The sequence below is a fragment of the Galeopterus variegatus genome, unplaced genomic scaffold (genome assembly GCF_000696425.1).
Source record: "Galeopterus variegatus unplaced genomic scaffold, G_variegatus-3.0.2 Scaffold8646, whole genome shotgun sequence".
Classification (NCBI taxonomy): Eukaryota; Metazoa; Chordata; class Mammalia; order Dermoptera; family Cynocephalidae; genus Galeopterus; species Galeopterus variegatus.
In genome coordinates this window covers 56,535-63,345 of record NW_007734757.1, presented here as the reverse complement: position 1 = coordinate 63,345, position 6,811 = coordinate 56,535, and positions in this window count along the sequence as shown.

Genomic DNA, 6,811 nt, shown 5'->3' with positions numbered 1-6,811 from the left:
AAAAAAAAAATCAGGGTGGTGGCTGCTGAAGGCTGGGGTGGCTGTGGCAATTTCTTAAAATAAGACAGCAATGAAGTTTGCCGTGTCTATTCACTCTTCCTTTCACAAAAGATTTCTCTGTAGCATTTTACCTGCAGTAGAACTTTTTCAAAATTTGGGCAATTCTCTCAAACCCTGCCACTACTTTATCAACTAAGTTTACGTAATAGCATAAATACATTTTTGTTATTTCAGCAATGTCCACTGGAGTAGATTCCATCTCAAGAAAACACTTTCTTTGTTCATCCATAAGAAGCAACTCCTCATTCATTGAAGTTTTATCATGAGATTACAGCATCAATTACATCTTCAGGCTCCACCTCTAAATACAGTTCTCTTGCTATTTCCACCACACCAGCAGTTACTTCCTCCACTGAAGTCTTAAATTCCTCAAAGTCATCCCTGAGGGTTGGAATCAACTTCTTCCAAATTCCTATTAATGTTGATATTTGACCTCCTCCCATAAATTATGAATGTACTTAATGGCATCAAGAATGGTGGATCCTTTCCAGAAAATTTTCAATTTACTTTCCCCACATCCATGAGAAGGAATACCATCTACAGTGGGTAAAGCCTTACAAGTGTATTTCATAAATAATAAGACATGAAAGTCAAAATTACTCCTTGATTAATGAGCTGCAGAATGGATATTGTGGTAGCAGGTGTGAAAACAACATTAATCTTCTTGTACATCTCCATCAGAAATCTTCGGTGACCAGGTGCATTGTCAATAAGCAGTAAAATTTTGTAAGGAATCTTTTTTCTGAGCAGTAGGTCTCAACATTGGGCTTAAAATATTCAATAAACCATGCTGTAAACAGATGTGATGTCATCTAGGCTTTGCTGTTTCATTTATAGAACACAGACATAGTAGATTAGCACAATTCTTAAGATCCCTAGGATTTGGGGGATGGTAAATGAGCATTGACTTCAACTTAAAGTCCCCAGCTGCATTAGCCTCTAGCAAGAGTCAGCCTCTGCTTTGAAGCTTTGAAGCTGCCAAGCATTAGTTTCTCTCTAACTATGAAAATTCTAGATGGCATCTTCTTCCAGTATAAGGCTGTTTCATCTACATTGAAAATCCATTGTATAGTGTAGCCACCTTCACCAATGATCTTAGCTAGATATCCTTTTATTTATTTATTATTTTTAGGTTTCTTTTTTTATATTATTAGCATATTCTTCGTTATGAATCATAATCTTTCCCCATGCCCTCCACCTGACCTCTCACTCCCCGACATCCCCTCCCTCGTTTCCCCCATCTCTAGTATCGTTGTCTTTGTTCTCTCCTTCTGAAAGTTCAATGTATTATTGTGGTCTCTTTCTCTCTCTCTCTTCTCTCTCTCTCTCTCTCTCTCTCTCTCTCTCTCTCTCTCTCTCTCCTTTCTTTCTCTCCCTCTTTCTTAGCTAGATCTTTTGAATAACTTGCAGCAGGTTCTGCATCAGCATTTGCTGCTGCTTCTTGCACTTTGACATTATGGAAGTGGCTTCTTTTTTAAACCTCATGAACCAACCTCTGCTCGTTTCAAACTTTTCTTCTGCAGCTGCCTCAACTCTCTCAGCTTTCATAGAATTGATGAGAGTTGGGGCTTTGCTCTGGATTAGGCTTTGGCTTAAGGGAATGCTGTGGCTGATATGATCTTCTATCCAGACCACTCCAGCTTTCTCCACATCAGCACTAAAGCTGTTTTGCTTTCGTATCATTCATGTGTTCACTAGAGTAGCATTTTTAATTTCCTTCAAGAACTTTTTTTTTTTTTGCATTCACAACTTGGCTGACTTAACTGTTGGGCACAAGAAGCCTAGCTTTCAGCCTATCTTGGCTTTCAATATGCCTTCCTCACTGGGCTTAATCATTTCCAGCTTTTGGGTTATAGTGAGAGACATGTGACTCTTTCACTTGAACATTATTAATTGGCCTAATTTTAATATTGTTGTATCTAGGACAATAGGGAGACCTGAAGAAAGGAAGAGAGATAGGGGAATGGCCAGCAGTGGAGCAGTCAGAACACAGACAACATTTATTGATTAAGTTTGCCATCTTATAGTGGTTGCCTAGGGCAGGGAGGTGGACAGGGGCAGACCGGGGAGTGACTGCTAATAGATAGGGGTTTCATTTGGGGTTAATAAAATGTTCTAAAATTAGATAATGGTGATAGTTACACAAGTCCGTGAATATACTAAAAACCATTGAATTGTACACTTTAATGAGTGAATTTTATAGTATGTAAAGTATATTTCAATAAAGCTGTTTAAAAATGCAAAAAAAAAGGTTGCTGTCCTATGTACACTGTTTGTGGCACCCCAAAACAACTACAATAGTAATATCAAAGATCACCGATCATAGATGACCATAACAGGTAAAATAGTAGTGAAAAAGTTTGAAATATTGCAAAAATTACCAAAATGTGACAGAGACATGAAATGAGCACATGCTGTTGAAAAAATGTCACAGATAGACTTGCTCTGTCATGGTTACCACAAACCTTCAATTTGTGAAAAACACAATGTCTGTGAAGCAGAATAAAGTGAAGGGCTATAAAACGAGGTGTGCCTGGGCTCTGTTCTAGTCCTAACCAGAGACTTCATGGTAGAAACAGTCTCTTCAGTGAGGACAGGGGGTTGTAGGAAATAAGAAACCACACAACATAAAACTACATTGACTTGAGCAATTTTGGCTTTCTAGATGCTTCGAGTCCCACAAGACCCAAAACCCATGATGTTAGACTACAGAAATTTTTCATCAGAGAGCATTTTCAGGTTATAAAGTGTTAATTACTGGAGTATAAAAGAAATTATGTCAGAACGTTTTCAAATAAATATACATTTTTCTGGAAAACCCTTCCTTGACCATTCACTTTTCTTTCATAGTCATGATCTTTCCCTCTGATGTTTTGCTTTTGTTTTTGTTTTTGTTTTTACTTTTTATTTTGGTGGCTGGCTGGTACAGGGAACAGAACCTTTGACCCTGTTGCTACAAGGCCAAGCTATAACCAACTGAACTAACTAGCCAGCCCTTTCTGTTTTTATTCTTGCTATCATTCTTCAGGTATTACTGCCTCATATTAACTCTTACAGAGAACTGCAACTGATCAGCTCCAACACCACCAACATACACAGCCATACCTGATCAATAAAGGTAAGCAATCAGTGGTGCACAGTACAGAACACATAGTCAATATTTAATAAATATTTGTTTTAAAAATCTGTTGCACAAGGCCTGGCTGGTTAACTCACTTGCTGGGGCATGATGCTGATAATACCAATGTCAAGGGTTTGGGTCCCAGTACTGGCCAGCTGTCAAAAATATTAAAAATTTTTAAATTTAAAAAATAAACAAAAAATTATTTTAAAAACAATATAATACAATTTTTAAATCGCAATAAGTGTTATCAACACATGGAGAAGGGGAGCAGAACCCCCTCCCACAACCACACCAGTGCCTTGGTACCCACCCAGTGACCAGAGGTATGGAACCAGGGACCAGACCCCCTTCCCACAACCAGGCACACTGTGCCAGCCCCTTGGGGCCCACCTGGGTACCTGAGGCATGGAGAAAGGGACCAAATCCCCCTCCCACACCAAGGCACACTGGGCCAGAGCCTTGGGGCCTGCCTGGGGACCTGAGGCATGGAGAAGGAGACCAGACCCCCCTCCCACAACCAGGTACACCACACCAGCACCTCGGGGCCCACCTGGTGACCTGAAGCATGGATCTGGGGACCAGACACACCCCACAACCAGGCACACTGCCAGTGCCAAGGAGCATGCCAAAAACACCACCTCCATGTGAGTGGCCCACCACAGCCACCACAATAACCATGGCTGCCATGAAAGTGGCTAGAGCCACAACCATCATGCAGATGGTCCGCCAGCCACTGGAGTACATTGACACAAGGAGAGTCACCAGCAGAGACCAAAGAAAAGAAGAGGACATCTCTCTCCACAAAGCCCATTTCAGAGTGACAGAAGAAGCATCTACTCTGTGATGATATTGGGGGACCTGATCACGCCTTTAAGCATTGGACAGATCATCCAGGCAACAAATCAATGGAGTAACCATTATTCTTTCAGAAAGAGAGAAGAAATCTAGGGTAATTAGAGGGGGAAGGGGGAAAGAAAGGGAGATGGAGAGAGACTGGACAAGGGGCATAAAGAATAATTACTATTTGTAACAATATATATGTTAGCAATATTGAAAAAACAATATAATACAATTTTCAAATAGAAATAAGGGTTATAAAGACATTAAACAAAGTATATGACAGAGTATGACTGAAGTAGGGAGGCAAGAGGGCACTTCTTTAGACAGGAAGTCTTTTCTTAGAGTTGACACCCAAGCTAAAATCTGAATGACGAGAAGAAGCCAGCCCTGCAAATACCCAGGGAAAGCTCTGTGTGGGGGGAGCAAGAGCCAGTGTGCAGGTTTCAGGAGGCCACGAACTTGGTATACAGTAGTCCTAGTAGTCCCCCCTTATCTGCACAGACTATGAACCAAGACCCTCACTGGATGCCTGAAACAATGGATAGTCAAACCCTATATATACTATGTTTTTTCCTATACATACATAACTTTGATAAAGTTTAATTTATAAATTAGGCACAGTAAGAGATTAACAATGATAACAAATAATGAATTAGAACAAATATAATAATATACTATGGGCCGACCCCGTGGCTCACTCGGGAGAGTGTGGCGCTGGGTGTGCCAAGGCCGCGGGTTTGGATCCTATATAGGGATGGCCTGTGCGCTCACTGGCTGAGCGCGGTGCGGGGGACACCAAGCCAGGGGTTGCGATCCCCTTACCAGTTGCAAAAACCAAAAAAATAAAATAATATACTATAATAAAAGTTATGTGAATGTGGTCTGTCTCTCTCTCTCTCTCCCCCTTTCTCAAAATATCTTATCATGACCACGGAAACTATTAAGGGGGGACTACTGTGTTCAAATAACAGAAAATCCAAAATGGCTGAGAGCAGCAAGCAGGGAAGAGAGGACCAAGAAAAGGTCAGCGAGGATGGTAGGGCCAGATCTTGTCAGGCTTTGTGGACCCTGGTAATGAGGTGGAATAGGTGACCAACCTCCCCGATCATGCTCTGATGTCCACCTGCCCTCAGCCTTCACAGCTTTCTGTGAGTTTCTCTTTCCCAGGGCATGCACTTACCTCCGAAGTCTGGTCAGCCTGAGCTCTAGCCCAATTCCATGACATTCACAAATCCACGAATCCTCTATGTTCAAATCCCCTATATTCCCCTTTTGTTGAGTCTGCCCACTTTAACACACTCCTTAATTATTTGCAGTAATTTTTCACCTCAGAGACCCATTGTCCCTTCCCACAACTGATTTGTATACTTCTAACACAGTTTTTTACAGTTCTTGGCACAGGAATTAGAACATAGTAAGTATTCAATATATTTTTTAATCAACTGAACTTTTACTTGTGTAATTTTTTTGTAAGTTAATCAGCTTGGTAACATCCTCCAGGATATTAAAAAGCACCATAGATAACCAAAATAAGCTTCACAGATACATATAAAAAGGAGGTTTGGATACAAGAGAAAGAAAGTGTAAAGAAAATGTAGGAAGTAAATTGAATTGTGGCATTTTTGAAGTCTCAGTATTCAAGGAATTTCATCACTTAAAATTGTTGACGAATAGTCCTGTTAGGAAAAATGCAACTTCTTGATCAAAGAGTGATGTCTGGAATCAGAAAGGAAAGAAGCAATTTGTAGACAACATAGGAGAAGGTTATCAAAAGTGACACGTGGTTTCAATATTTTACTCCATTTTATTGAACAGGCGCTCATATAACACTATGGACCAAGAATTATTGAAAGCACTTTATAAATATTCAGCGAATATATAAATATTTATGAATATATAAATATATTGTGAATGCATAAATATTCAGTTTATATTTATGAATATATAAATATTCATCTTTATAACATATGAAGAATATATCTTCAGACATAAGGGACTGCCATTTCTGGAGGTCAAAAACAGTCAGGTATCAGGAATTTCAGATGGTTGAACCCATGTCCATTTTACAGAAGATGAAATTTAGGCATAAAAAAGTTAAGCAATTTGAGTTAGTAAAAAGCAAAGATGAAATTTGAAGTCATGTAGACTGGCTCAAGAGTCTGTGCTAGTAACCATGTCACTAAAAAAGAAAAGAATTTTCCTAACTCTGAAGAATCATTGCTGATTTCAATGTATTTAGGATAAGGATTAGCACTAGCTGGGACAGAATTATTAAATAGGTTATTGCCTTTTCCCCCTACTGGGCCTCCATTGTCCAAATCCTCTGAGAGTGCAGGAACACAGCTATTGAAAGCACTGGATTAATTATAAGGTTCAATTCAGAGTTATCATACGCACTAACTGAAATGCTTAAGAAGCAATAATCTAGCGATCCAATTTCAGCTTGATGTTGTGAATAAAAAAAAATAGAAAATAATTTTTCAAATTACCTTTTTATTGTAACATGGTTGATTTTATATATCTGTGGAGTACAGACTTGAATATCAATACCTATGTGCAATTTGTGATGCTAAAATGGGGACAACTGGCATATTCAACATTACACAATGTCATCATTTTTCATGGCCCTTCACCAATTCCTGCCTTACGCCTCACTTCCTCCCCCTTTCCGACCTCTGGTAAACTCAGTTCTGTTCTCTCCTTTTGAAAGTTCAATGTATTATTGCCATTGTTCTATCTTTCTTTCTTTATTTATTTTTCGACTCCCACTTATGAGTGAGGACAAGC